Source organism: Schistocerca serialis, chromosome 5 (assembly GCF_023864345.2).
Source record: "Schistocerca serialis cubense isolate TAMUIC-IGC-003099 chromosome 5, iqSchSeri2.2, whole genome shotgun sequence".
Taxonomy (NCBI): Eukaryota; Metazoa; Arthropoda; class Insecta; order Orthoptera; family Acrididae; genus Schistocerca; species Schistocerca serialis.
The window spans coordinates 554,920,428-554,936,167 of NC_064642.1; the positions used below are offsets into that span (position 1 = coordinate 554,920,428).

Consider the following 15,740-nt stretch of genomic DNA (forward strand, 5'->3'; position numbering starts at 1 on the left):
AATGGTCGAAGTAGAGAGGATATAAAATGTAGACTGGCAACGGCAAGGAAAGCGTTTCTGAAGAAGAGAAGTTTGTTAACTCGAGTATAGATTTACGTGTCAGGAAGTTGTTTCTGAAAGTATTTTTATGGAGTGTAGCCGTGTATGGAAGTGAAACATGGAGGATAAATAGTTTGGACTAGAAGAGAATAGAAGCTTCCGAAATGTGGTGCTACAGAAGAATGCTGAAGATTAGATGGGTAGATCACGTAAGTAATGAGGAGGTATTGAATAGGACTGGGGAGAAGAGGAGTTTGTGGCACAACTTGACTAGAAGAAGGCATCGGTTGGTAGGACATATTCTGAGGCATCAAGGGATCACCAATTTAGTACTGGAAGGCAGTGTGAAGGGTAAAAATCATAGAGGGAGACCAAGAGATGAATACACTAAGTAGATCCAGAAGGATGTAGGTTACAGTAGGTACTGGGAGATGAAGAACCTTGCACAGGATAGAGTAGCATGGAGAGCTTGTAATGGTACTTGAATTACGCAACCATTACGGCACCTCACGTGCACCTCTCGATACCAGCTATATTCTACTGTGTTTCTCCAAAGTAGTTGACGTATTTCTGAGACAACATTCCGATTTGATTTCATTTGTGATACATCGATATGTTTATATTGCAATGATATTATTCCTATGTGTATTCTTTCTTTTGTCACTATGATCTTTGACGTAGCTGTAACTCTGATTTTTGGGCGCGTAAGCGATAATTAGTTGGTTGTTAACTTGTTAGAGAGTCGGACCTTGAGAAGGTCAAGTGTTGGACGTCATGTTGGAAAGACGCCTAACGTAGTCAGCTTATAAAATGTGAACTTCAAAAGGGACTGTGAGGAAGATGTTTTCAAGTATGTTTTGTATTGTGAAGTGATATTTTGTGTTTACGTGATATTGCAATTAAAAGGAAGTGTAACTTAAATTCGGAGTGCTGATTATTATTTTATATCACCATTGTGCTAACTTTGAAAGGTTTAATCTCCAAGAATGGTTTGAGAAGCGCATGTACAAAACTTTTGAATATAGCAGAATAAAACCTAGGCCTCTTTGCATCCGAGCTTGGAATCATAACTACCTAGATTTTCAACGACTGAGCCATGATTTTACGACGAGACAAGCGTGGGAAACACAAAAAGATGAGTGCCTAGTTTTTTGATTATTACAAAAAAAGTGGTTCTGAGCACTATGGGACTTAACTGCTGAGGTCATCAGTCCCCTAGAACTTAGAACTACTTACACCTAACTAACCTAAGGACAACACACACAGCCATGCCCGAGGCCGGATTCTAACCTGCGACCGTAGCAAGGTTCTTCATCTCCCAGTACCTACTGTAACCTACATCCTTCTGGATCTACTTAGTGTATTCATCTCTTGGTCTCCCTCTATGATTTTTACCCTTCACACTGCTCCAGACTGTAGCGCCTAGAACCGCTCGGCCACTCCGGCCGGCGATTATTACATGAAACGACTTTATTAACTGTGTTCTAATGACACCTGCCACATAATATGACTGTTGTTGCCGGAAAACGCAGTATTAAGCAGCGTGAGCAACACCACAATCGTTATTAAATGCTGACCTTTGTTGTGGTAGGGTTGTTAGAAGCTGCATCAAACCAGTCTCTGAACTGAAGACCGCAACAACAACGTCACGCTGAGTATGTATTCGAATGTCAGTGTTGAGAATGCCGCGTTTCTGACGTCATAGCATGGAAAAAGTGTATTGGGGAGTTTTTCCAAATATCTAGAGCAATATCAGGCATGACCAGGTAATTTGAACATGGGTTTGATCGTAGACCAATGAGGTGGAAGAACGCCAACTACTCCACTTGCACGCCACATCTTTTCAGCAAAAGCGACTATTGGTTGCCGGCCGAAGTGGCCGTGCGGTTAAAGGCGCTGCAGTCTGGAACCGCAAGACCGCTACGGTCGCAGGTTCGAATCCTGCCTCGGGCATGGATGTTTGTGATGTCCTTAGGTTAGTTAGGTTTAACTAGTTCTAAGTTCTAGGGGACTAATGACCTCAGCAGTTGAGTCCCATAGTGCTCAGAGCCATTTGACTATTGGTGCCTGGTTGTAGCAGCACTACTGGTTTTGGCAGTGGAACGTGCGGTGGAGTCTCCACCAGAGAGAAGATCGCATGTTGTGACGCGGGACTGAAGGGCTGCCGTGATGGTTAGCGCCTCAGCAAGTTCGGAAGGCAGCGAGTTGCGAGTAACAACAGTGTGTTTGGAGTTGGTGCGGCGCGGAGGCTTGGGGAGCAGTTACGCGTCAAGACGGAAGTGCTGTTCTGATGTGCCTGTTGCTGCGGTTTGGGCAGTGCATATCGCCTGCTGGAAAACTTGTACTGACGTGGCGTCTGAACCGTTACTTGTGTTTCGAGGTTGGATCTTGGAAGGAACCCTGTTCTATACTTGTCATTCAAGTTCGGATCATTGGTCAAAAGGGCAGCTTGTGGATTATGGCCTGTTGGTTATCGAGCGACAGCTGCACGGCGAAGATTCTCGCTGGGTAGCAGTCTGGGACTTCTGTTGACTCTCGCGACGATCCTCAGAAATTACGGTGAGCATTTTTTTGACAATTGTTACTGCGTTTTCTGATCAGCCAGTCTGTTTCTCGTCCTGGTTACCCAAAACGTGTCAGAAGCACAGCAGAATCAGTGCGCTAGTTACGTTAGGCTGAGTACTGAGTGATTTCCTACCACTTGGATGTTATTAATCTTGCGACATCAATGGAGACTCTAGGTCGTGTTCGGATGTGTTAATGTGGCCCTTCCTTAAATGGCAAAGCCGTGTGTAACTTAAGCCACCTCACTGGCATAGTGGTTAAGGCCTTATATATTGTTCTTTATTGTAACATGTGCGCTAACAGCCTTGCCGCAATGGTAACACCGGTTCCCGTCAGATCACCGAAATTAAGCCCTGCCAGCTAGTTTAGCTCTCGGATGGGTGACCGTCCGGGTCTCTCGAGCGCTGTTGGCAAGAGGGGTTCACTCAGCCCTTGTAAAGGTAACTGAAGAGATACTTGACTGAGATGTAGCGGCTCCGATCACGAAAACTGACAACGGCCGGGAGAGCGTCATGCAGACCACATGTCCCTCCATATCTGCATCCAGTCACGTCTGTCGGCTGATGATGACATGGCGGTCGGCGGTACCATTGGGCCTCCCGAGGCCTATTCGGATCTAGTTGATACCATGTGTGGACGAGTGGTCACTTAGCTTCAAGGCGGTCTGTTATGTTTACAAATAACTTATAAACTTATTTTGATTGTTCATCTGTGCCTCATGAAAGGGATCTTGTAATTCTGTCTCTTCATTTTGTGTAATCCTAGACTCAGGAACCTGGGCCAACATACAATTAGTAACGCCTCTATTGAAATATATGAATCACTTGGTACTAAAAGCTTTGCTGTCCATAAACAGTGCTACTTAGGCTGGCCAGTCGTTTAGTCTAGTCATATTTCTGCTTTGGATTTGGTTGCATTACCACCTGCGTCCCATCTTACAGACGGAATTTAGCGTTCTCCAGATGAAGGTGTGCACTGCTCCTTTTTCATTATAAAAGGAAAAAAGGAAGGAAGTCATAGTGCTCCGATATTTTCCTAGACTGCCCGCTCTGAATAAGATTTCACCTTCAGTTTAATGGTGTGTTCCTTTTAAATGGCAATTGTGTTTGATTATTTCATTGGATCACTTTTACTAAATTCTGCCACCGGTTGCTTGTTACTCTTTTAAATCCTGCTGCCAGTGGCTTTCTATAAATGTGACTGTAACCCTGGTTGGCATTTGCTGCTTTTCTATTGACATTAATTTCTGTCACCAGTTGGTTACGATTCTTTTAAATTCCGTTGCCAGTGGCTTTCTATAATTGTAACTGTAATCATGATGAGCAGTTGCAGCTTTTTTTACTGAATTAATAAGTTATTTAAATTCTGCCGCCAGCTGGTTATTACTCTTTTAAACTGTGGCCCAGTGGCGTCCTGTACGTGGAACTGTAAATTTGGTGGCAAACCGTTGAATTGTTTATTGTGTTAGTCTTTTAAATTCTACCACCTTTCTCTAAGTGGTACCGTGAATATGCTGCTCAGCTGCTGATATGTTTACTTCATTAACTAGTCTTTTAAAGACCACCACCAATTGCTTTCAGTAATTTGTAATATTACCCTCATGGTCAGTTGCTGCTTCGTTTATTGTGTTAATTTGTATTTAAATTTCGTTACTTGTGATCCATTATTCCTTTAAACACTGCTACCACTTGCTTTCAGTAAGTGCAGTTGCATGCTGGTCGAGCAGTTGCCACTAATTACGCTTTTGAAAAATTTTGGTTATTTAAATAAACTGATTTGTTTAAATTTAAGTAAAGGTATATTGCTTCAGGACCATCTCCCTACCGCTTTCAGTGGGCTGTATATTATAACTTACATCCCATGAATACATGCTGTTACAAAGCTCTAGCAAATTTAGGATTGTGGATCTCTCGTAAACCCGTCGTTTAATGGGAAGATTTCCTGTAATAACATGACCGGAAGCGTCACATTGTTGGTTCAAGTATTTTCAATTGTATCTTGCATGTTATGAAAGTATGCCGTTTCAAGACAAAGACAGCGAGACAAAGACGCTTTAAAGATAAATCAGAAAACATTGTCCTTAGTGCGATTTGTTACAGTTAAAAGTCAGTTAATAGCGTTGGTGTCATTAGAACCTTCAGAAGGTAGTAACTTACAAGAGAATGTACTCCGCAACATTTGTATAATAGTGAGAGCAACACTCTGCTCGGACGTCCGGTAAACGATTAGGTCCATCTGTCGGTCGTTGACCTTTTTAAGGATTCACACTGAATACCAGCTATTCTTTGCCTTATTTGTAACAGGATCAGTACATACGCAACCATTAACAATATATGTTTGTATGCGTTGTGTAACGTATTATGGCGGGCATGTGTCTTATTAGATAACAGTTCTACCGAGCTTACCACGCAGAATGTTCAATGACTGGTTGACAACCATTACTTACAGAAAGGGCTTCCACCTTAACAGTGCCTAATCTAATGAACAAATTGTCTACGCCAGATGTAGCGCTTCGGCCTCCACTACTAATAGCTCGTGTTGTGTCTTGGACTACTCACATTACCCACGCGAGATTGCCAACGTTAGTCACAGTGGATTGGGCTCCACAAGACTTCGTGTTGAGATAAAATTATACTATCCCAAAATTGTGTTAATTGAGGCAGTTGTAAATACACAACGCTGCACTTCAGTACCAACGGCGCCAACATCAAATGTAGCGCTCGCACGTACTACTGCAGTAAGAGCGGAACTCTAATCTCGTACTGACTGCTTTTCTAATAGAAGGTCACAAAAGTCTGCCATGCGATGGCCCCTGCAGTCCAGCTATTTCAATGACCGTTGTTAATTTGATTTTAGCTTTTTGTATGCTTAACTTTCGAAACTAATTGAGCCCATATAACGGTTCAACACATACATAGTTCGTCTAGTGATTTCCTAAGTACTCAAGAATAATAGCATACGAGTGAAAAATAAATCTTCTCGTAACCTGTTGACATAAATTTTCGCCGTCAGTATGAGAATACTGTGTTTCTAAATAATTTTAGTTTCATTCACAAACCCTGTCTTGGGACTAGATATCTGAATACCTAATAATTCTTTCTTCTCGTAACGCAGTAGGAGTCAAACTTCAATGGCGGTTAGTTACGTACTTTTCGTAACTCAATAGAAGTCAAACTTAAATGGCGGTGAGTTACGTACTTTTATACCACGCAGAATTAACATCGCCGTCGATTTACTTCATAAGACTTACCGACCTACAGATTAAATACTCACAAAATCCTGTACCCTTAAAGTTATGCTCTCCAAATAATGACCTCAATATTTTATTTTCCAAGATTCATGCAGCAAGTGAAGACTAAATATTTTCGTGTAAAGAGTACTAATCTCTTCTCTAAAGTCAGCGATGAATGTAACTCCACATCAGCAACGCAACGCAACCCTTACTAGACTGACTACTGAGAAATGATAATCTCTTTCTTCGCTACAATTACACAAAGTTTCGTAACATCGGTTGTTGAACGTTTTGTTTCCTTTTAGTACTACTCAGATTATTCCTGGCCTTTCCTTAGGAATTACTTCATATAAGTTTGCATACTCTTCTTTCCAAGTTATTTCTTTTAGTAAATAGCAACTTTTTAATAGCTTTGTTGATTCCACAACCGTTAAAGCTTCTGTTTTGGCAAACCCCTCTGATTTCGTAATATTTTCTTTCTTACAATTAGCGATTACTTTCTTTAATCAATTATTTTCATTTCTTCGCATAAACAGACAAGTAGGTGGGTTTCAATTTATTAATATTCCGGGACGTGCATGTGTTACGAGGGCTGGCAATTCCCTGATGAGCGAAATAAAAATTAACAAACTAGACGCATTAATGCAAGCCACTGCTAACTTTCTGTTTGAAGTTGATGGGCCTCCTGTATTTGCTCAGTAAATAGGTTGCGTGATAACCTATACAGTTCCAATTAGGACAAAATTACGCTCCGAGATATGAGTCGCATTATTAGCTCAATCATTAATGGTTTTACCATATAACATTGCGCCCACGTGTATGTTTTTATTTATTTATTTTATTTTTTATGTCCTCAGTCTTCAGACTGTTTTGATGCAGCCCGCCACGAATTCCTCTCCTGTGCCAACAATTTTCATCTCAGAATATCACTTGCAGCCTACGTCCTCAATTATATGCTAGATGTACTCCAATCTTTGTCTTCCTCTACAGTTTTTACTCTCTACGGCTTCCTCCAGTATCATGGAAGTTATTCCTTGCTGTCTTATCAGATGTCCTACCATTCTCTCTCTTCTTCTTGTCAGTGTTTTCCGCGTATTGCATATTGTTTTCCTCTCTGATTCTGTGCAGAACCTCATCATTAAAAAAAAAAATGGCTCTGAGCACCATGCGACTTAACTTCTGAGGTCATCAGTCGCCTAGAACTTAGAACTAATTAAACCCAACTAACCTAAGGACATTACACACATCCATGCCCGAGGCAGGATTCGAGCCTGCGACCGTAGCGGCCGCTCGGTTCCAGACTGTAGCGCCTAGAACCGCACGGCCACTCCGGCCGGCTCTCCTCATTGCTTAATTAATTAGTCCACATAATTTAAAACATACGTCTGTAGCACCACATCTCAAATGCTTCAATTCAGTTCTGTTCCGGCTTTACCACAGTTCATGTTTCACTACCATACAGTTCTGTGCTCCGAATGTACATCCTCAGAAATACCTTCCTCAGATTACGGCATATGTTTGATATTAGTTGACTTCTCTTGGTCAAGAGTGCCCTTTTTGCCAGTGCTAGTCTGCTTTTGATATCCCACTTGCTTCTTCCGCCATGTGTTTATTTTACAGCGTAGGTAGCAGAACTCCTTAACTTCATCTACTTCGTGACCATCAACCGTAATGTTAAGATTCTCGCGGTTCTCATTTCTGCTACTTCTCATTTCTACGTCTTTCTTCGATTTACTCTCAATCCATATTAAGTACTCAGTAGATTGTTCATTCCACTCAGTAGACGTTGTGAGGATAGCAATGTCTTCTTCGATGTATTTATTGAATAATAGGGGTGAAAGACTACATCCCTGTCTCAACACTGTTTTTAATCCGAGTACGTCTTTCTTGATCTTCCACTCATACTATTCCCTCTCGGCTCTTGTACATGTTGGATATTACCCGTCTCTCCCAATAGCTTATATATAGGGTGGTCCATTGATAGTGACCGGGCCAAATATCTCACGAAATAAGCATCAAACGAAAAAACTTTTCCAGGTCGACAAATATTATTAACGTGTCTCGATTTTTCTTCAGTCTTGCTTCCATTATCGACCGCAACGTCAGAACTGTCTCTCTCGTGCGTTTACATTTGCTAAAGCCAAACTGATCGTCGTCTAACAGATCCTCAATTTTGTTTTCCATTCTTCTGTATATTACCCTTGTCATCAACTTGAATGAACGAGCTGTTAAACTGATTGTGCGATGACTCTCGCACTTGTGAACTCTTGCAGTCGTCGGAAATGTGTGACGATGAAACTTCCTGGCAGATTTAAACTGTGTATGCTGGACCGAGACTCGAACTCGGGACCTTTGCCTTTCGCGGGCAAGTGCTCTACCAACTGAGCTACCCAAGCACGACTCACGACCCGTCGTCACAATTTTACTTCCGCCAGTACCTCGTCTCCTACCTTTCAAACTTCACAGAAGTTCTCCTGCGAAACTTGCAGGACTAGCACTACTGGGAGAAAGGACGAGTTCATCTTTTTTAGTCTACGTCTCTCGTTTTGGAGAACATGGGTATAGTCATAATAAGAGCGCTTTCGGTACGCATTTGGACAGAAAAAGACTTTCGGCAGGACATATAGATAGTGATCGGCAGGACATACAGATAGTGATATGAAAGTGTTACATAGGGCGTCAAAGGGACAGTTAATGAACTTGCTCGAAGAAATGGAGATTTATGTGCACAGAAAAAAAAAAAACTGGAATTACTGCTGAATGAACAGAACGAGTTTAACCTGAATGCTTACTTCGATATATTCAGAGACCTACTAGTTTGAGTAACGTGGAACACCCCAGCTGATTGGTGTGTGCCGGCCGCTGGCGACGAGATGACTGGGCCGTCCCCCGCTATCTCAGCCACAGGAAAACGAGGAAGTCATGCAGAGAAGCCACGACATATTCGCCATCGATACCGCACTCTAATATAATATCGATTATAGACTTTCTATTTTTGATTGAGGGGCACTACTTTATTAATTGTATTATGATTACGTACACTGTTAACTGATCTCTTAGGATAGAAGATTTTGTAATTTTTTATTTTATTCTTTTTATACTGGCATTCATAAAATATTGTATGGTACCTAACAAGGCTAAGGGCTGTACTGTAAAGTATGTGTGCGTTTTTGGATTTGAATGAGTTGATGCGTGATGTAGTTACAAGGTTGTTTTGTGAAGTGTAGCTGATTAACATCTCACAATATTCCATGTTTTTACTCACCTTCGTCAGTAAACATGGACAAGGGCGGATATGTGTGTTTTATCATAGCTAATACAGGCCTTGCCACAGTGGTAACACTGGTTCCCGTCAGATTACCGAAGTTAAGCGCTGTCGGGCTGGGCTAGCACTTGGATGGGGACCATCATGTATGCCCAGCGCTATTGGCAAGCGGGGTGCACTCAGCCCTTGTGAGGCAAATTGAGGAGCTACTTGATTGAGAAGTAGCGGCTCCCGTCACGAAAATTGATAACTGACGGGAGAGCGGTGTGCTGACTACATGCCCCATCGTATCCGCATCCAGTGAGGTCTGTGGACTGAGGATGACACGGTTGCCAGTCAGTACCGCTGGGCCTTCATGGCCTCTTCGGACAGAGTTTACTTTAGTTTAGTTTAACACAGGAGTTTTAAGACTGTCCATTTCTTAAACAAACTGTATGATTTGCGAGCCACATGCCGCCGACAACTGCTGCTGAAGAGCACTGCGGTTCCGAATACCAGGCTGGGGTACATATACAACTCGACCACGATATCACTGCACTTGACCTATAGTGGTTGTTAAGGAAACATGTTGTGCCGCTACACCAAACATGTACACTGGTGATCAGGGAAAAGGTGCACATCGCACTGTGAATACTTTTCGGACACTTGAGCATATAACATCAAGTGGTTCAGCGTGTCCTCGTGAAATATCACGATAAAAATTCACGATAAGTCGACCGAAGTGCCTTCACGCCGAGGTGCAATAACATTGTAGTCGACCAACAAATACGCACAAACCAGGTGAATTCTGAGTGTTCAGCAGTATGGCGATTAAGTCAGCGTGTTGCATGTTGAATATGGAGAATACAGTGGGACATGTGACGGCAGCTTAAGCTACACTACTGGCCATTAAAATTGCTACACCAAGAAGAAATGCAGATGACAAACGGGTATTCATTGGACAAATATATTATACTAGAACTGACATGTGATTACATTTTCACGCAATTTAGGTGCATAGATCCTGAGAAATCAGTACCCAGAATAACCACCTCTGGCCGTAATAACGGCCTTGATATGCCTGGACATTGAGCCAAACAGAGCTTGGATGGCGTATACAGGTACAGCTGCCCATGCAGCTTCAACACGATACCACAGTTCATCAAGAGTAGAGACTTGCGTATTGTGATGAGCCAGTTGCTCGGCCACCATTAACCAGACGTTTTCAATTGGTGAGAGGTCTGGAGAATGTGCTAGTCAGGGCAGCAGTCGAACATTTTCTGTATACAGAAATGCCCGTACAGAACCTGCAACATGCGGTCGTGCAGTATCCTGCTCAAATGTAGGGTTTCGCAGGGATCGAATGAAGCGTACAGCCACGGGTCGTAACTCGTCTGAAATGTAACGTCCACTGTTGAAAGTGCCGTCAATGCGAACAAGAAGTGACCGAGACATGTAACCAGTGGCACCCCATACCATCATGCCGGGTGCTACGCTTGTATGGCGATGACGAATACACGCTTCCAATGTGCATTCACCGCGATGTCGCCAAACATGGCCGCGACTATCAGATGTAAACAGAACCTGGATTCATCCGAAACAATGACGTTTTCCCATTCGTGCACCCAGGTTCATCGTTGAGTACACCATCGCAGGCGCTCCTGTCTGTGATGCAGCGTCAAGTGTAACCGCAGCCATGGTCTCCGAGCTGATAGTCCATGCTGCTGCAAACGTCATCGAACTGTTCGTGAAGATGGTTGTTGTCTTGCAAACGTCCCCATCTGTTGACCCAGGGATCGAGACGTGGCTGCACGATCCGTTAGAGCCATGCGGATAAGATGGCTGTCATCTCGACTGCTAGTGATACGAGGCCGTTGGGATCCAGCACGGCGTTCCGTATTACCCTCCTGAACCCACCGATTCCATGTTCTGCTAACAGTCACTGGATCTCGACCAACGCCAGCAGCAATGTCGCGATGCGATAAACCGCAATCGCGATAGGCTACAATCCGACCTTTATCAAAGACGGAAACGTGATGGAACGCATTTCTCCTCCTTACACGAGGCATCACAACAACGTTTCACCAGGCAACGACGGTCAACTGCTGTTTGTGTATGAGAAATCGGTTGGAATCTTTGCTCATGTCAGCACGTTGTAGGTGTCGCCACCAGCGCCAACCTTGTGTGAATGCTGTGAAATGCTAATAATTTGCATATCACAGCATCTTCTTCCTGTCGGTTAAAATTCGCGTCTGTAGCACGTCATCGTCTTGGTGTGGCCATTTTAATGGCCAGTAGTGTAGTCTTTCTGCCTATTCATGTGCAGTAAGTTACATTTATTTGTGTTGAGGGTCAACTGGCAATCCGTGCACCAAGCGTCGATCTTCTGAGGTCTTCCTCCAATCCGCTACAGTTTTCCAGCGTTGCGACATCTCGTCCACCAATAACATCGTGGAACCGCCGACTTTAGGCACTAGCTCATTTATATGTATTATGCGAAACAAATGTCATATAACACTCCCTCAGGAAGTTAGTTATACGTCTGAAGATTTCTCCCCATTACGAATACGTACTGCGGACGTACAAAAATATAGAAACATCAAGAACACTACACATTAACATTACTAACACGCTGCATGGAAACGTTTGGCATTCAATCATTTGGCATTCAAAACAGCTTCCAGTCGCCGCGGAATGGATAAATACGGCTCCTACATCGTTTTCAAGTATGTACACCATTCTTTCTGCAAAATAGTGACAATTCCAGGTAAGATGAAGGAGTTGGATAGTGATGATGCACATTTCTCTCTAAAGTTGTTTAATTTGGGGGTCAACTGGCAACCCCTGATGCAAGCGTCGATCTTCTGAGGATATCCTCCAATCCGCTACAGTTTCCGAGCTCAATTGCATTGACATCTGGTGTCTGCGGTGGTCAGGCGAAGGCGAAAAATCATCCTCGTGTTAACAGAACCAGACGTGGACGATGCAAGCTGTGTGAACAGAGCTGTGGAATACAGCATCACCATTGGGGAACAAATACACTGTGGGATGCACCTGATCAGCCGGAAAAGTCACATCAACCTTGGCAGTAATGTGACCTTGCAGGGTACTGTAACACCCCAATCACAGAAACCCTAATAAACAACCCTTAGTGGTAAAAAAAGTAGAAAAATTAGTCATCCTGACGGTGACGGCAGCTACTGACGACTAAATTTACACTTGCGATAATTTGATCAACAGTAATGTCATGTGAATAATAATATTTATCATGAAATACAGACTGGGCACGGCCTTGCCGAAGTGGATACACCGGTTCCCGTGAGATCACCGAAGTTAAGCGCTGTCGGACGTGGTCAGCACTTGGATGGGTGACTATCCAGGCCGCCTTGCGCTGTTGCCATTTTTCGGGGTGCACTCAGCCTCGTGATGCCAATTGAGGCGCTACTCGACCGAATAGTAGCGGCATCGGTCAAGAATACCATCATAACGACCGGGAGAGCGGTGTGCTGACCCCACGCCCCTCTTATCCGCATCCTCCACTGAGGATGACACGGCGGTCGGATGGTCCCGGTAGGCCACTTGTGACCTGAAGACGGAGTGCATTTTTATTAAGTAATACAGACTGGATGAAAGAATATGATAGGAAACACAACAAAAACATCAAAGAAAAAATTGCAAATTGATTAATAACGAAGGTTTAAGTCCAGACAGTAAATTGGCCAAAGACCATAGAAGAGAGTTGTAGCCGCATCGAAAAGGAAGTTCGATGTGACTACACTGTAACTCGGAAATGGAAATTTTAGCTTCAGTTGCTATCTAGTCGCTCTATAGTACTACTGCGGTAGTAGCATGCATGTAACCGCTACTAGAGTGTTTTAAGCTAATCGGGAGTTTGAAAGTTTTGCGATATAGACTGAAGTCTTATTCAGAAGTCATACTAAAGCAAAGTCATTTTTACCATTATCAAGATAACGGAATACGGAGATTCGCGACGAAATTAAATCGTGTGAGATTTGTGATGGGACTTAGCCTTCGTGGCACTTCATAAGCACGAACATTCAGGAACACTGAAAAAGAAAGATCGCCGACAAAAAAACAATTATTAGTCTCGAGTTGGTAACAGACAAACGCAAACACGAAGAATGTACAATAGCGCTGAGTTGTCAGAAGTTGTCGTCAACGACAGGATTACTGATGCAAACGGAGTGAGAATTCGGTGTGCATGCTCAGCGTAGGTACAATTAATTACAAGGAACAATGAAATTTGATTCAAACTTTAATTCTTCGTGTTGCCTACATAACTGAATAGACATTATCATGTGTAGTAGTGACAATTAATTGGCTATTGGAATATTATGAAGTGAAAAGTGAATTCGTGATTATCTAACAGTGAGCAGTCATCGATTTGTCCCAAGATTACGACGCATTCTGAACATTGTTTAAGTGTATGTAATCTCTGGAATTACGTTGTGTACTTATTGAACACGTGACGTAGCGACGTCTTGACGACGGAGTAACAATTTATCAACTTAACATCCTCGCCTGAGGCAGCTGTAAGATTGCCACTGATGCATCAGTGAGACGTAGTTTTTTGAATAGTCGTATCAGTCGCGGAGCGAAAGGGCTGCAACTTTTGTTATATTGAAAAAGTCGTACACAATGTTGAAAACTTGTTCATGACTGATGTTTTCCATTTTTCAAAAAATATGTTCAAATGTGTGTGAAATCTGATGGGACTTAACTGCTAAGGTCATCAGTCCCTAAGCTTACACACTAGTTAACCTAAATTATCCTAAGGACAAACACACACACCCATGCCCGACGGAGGACTCGAACCTCCTCCGGGATCAGCCGCACAGTCCATGACTGCAGCGCCCTAAACCGCTCTGCTAATCCCGCGCGGCTTCCATTTTTCACTATCACCTCGATTGTGTTACGTCGGTCCTCGAGCGACGTCATGTTGTGATTTCTTCCGGTTTTTCTCGTGCTACTTATCCTCACATCCACTTTCCCCGCTTGCAGCAGGAGTCTCAGAATGATGATGCATGATATTGCAGTAAACAGCGAACACAAATTAAAACATTGCACTCTCGAAAAGGTGATATTTACGTTCCTACTGTGTGCTTGGTACATCTAGAGAACAGTGTAAGTAATCACGAAATTCTGTCGCGTAATGTCTTCGGAAAAAGAAATTACCGTTAATGATACGGCGATTAACTCGACAGCCACGTTCACAAAAACATCTTTTTGCTGTAGATGGCCAACTATGTGGCCATTTAAACACAATATATGTTTACACAACCACAAATGTAAAAATACTACGTAACACTAGATAATTAATTACTTAACTCCTCTGGAACATTAAAATGGTTTCGTCAAACTTCCTCACATTTCGTTAGTTGCTTCATAGATACTCAGTGTTGAACAATTAGTGAGGTGAGGGCCACGATATACCGGTATATAAAACAGTAAGACATAATTTTCGTGTCAATAATTATTACGTAAATCATGTTGTATTTTAGGGATTTGAATAAAACTGACCTCCTGATGATGCCTCAAATAAGCAGAAACATATTTGGGCAATAAAAAGATATATTTGTGTGAATTATCAGTCCGCACCCACTTCTCGCAACTTGGACCGTAAATACGGCCGCTGTTAGAGCATCAAAAACCAAAGGATGATGAATATGCACAAAATCACGAATGCAAACAGCTGCAGATGCATAATATACTGCTTGTTATAGTAACGTCACTGGGATCTGAGGTGAAGCGATTTCTTTAGAAATGTTTTTTGTTTGTTAGAAAATGGAATTGCTGACCGCCTGTCATGTAAGTGGCCATCAGCGCATTTGCGGTAACTGTCAGGGCACTTTATGATAATGAGGAGCTGTTCAGCTTATCTGTAGGGCACTAATGACACGTTAGGGAGACAGCGCTAGTATGGAAGTACTGATAAGTATGAATACATATTTACTTATATTGCTGCAAATACCACCACCTGCTAGTCTTTAACCATACCATACAAATGAAAATATTCTATACAGTACACACTGTTCAAAATTCACGTTGCAAGCTTCTAGGGTGTGAGTACATAATATTTTGAACTGCAATCCACGTCTTCAAACGTACCGTTTCCGTTCTACGGCGGTTTCAGTTCGGATGTTTAAGCCAGTGTTTCTGCTTGAAGAGTTGAATTAGGCGTGACGCAGTACAATTATTAGGTAACAACTTGAAAGGAAACATAACGAAACATCCATTTATCAATTGGGCACGTTTGTTTGTATTAACACTTAAACATCAGTACTGATGTTTTACAACAGCGGCTCGATGTGGCGACAGCCAACGTTTTTACAGACATTGTACCTACAAAGTATGTTCTGGTGCACACCCTCCATCCCACCTGGAGTCTCCTCAGTTTCTAGTGCAACGGTCAGAACTCGCGCCGGCCGTCCTTCCTCTGTCTCTACAGGAGCCTCGTAAATTTAACTTTGCATACGACCCCACAAGAAGTAGTTTGACGTAGTACACATCTTCCTATCTATTACATACCAGGACTACCAACTCTGGGACTTTTCTCCTTCCATCAAGAGATATGGACGCGTTACACATCTGAAATGCAAAACTGGGTTAAGTGTACTTTCGACCACGCAACAAGGGATA

At 42.8% G+C, this 15,740-nt stretch overlaps 1 non-coding gene across 1 annotated transcript; it reads right to left on the reverse strand.

The window, feature by feature from the left end:
* Positions 1-8,158: 8,158 nt before the first annotated feature.
* On the reverse strand, positions 8,159-8,233 carry Trnas-cga (transfer RNA serine (anticodon CGA)). Its single transcript has one exon. It is a non-coding gene; the product is annotated as a tRNA-Ser (tRNA).
* Positions 8,234-15,740: the final 7,507 nt, after the last annotated feature.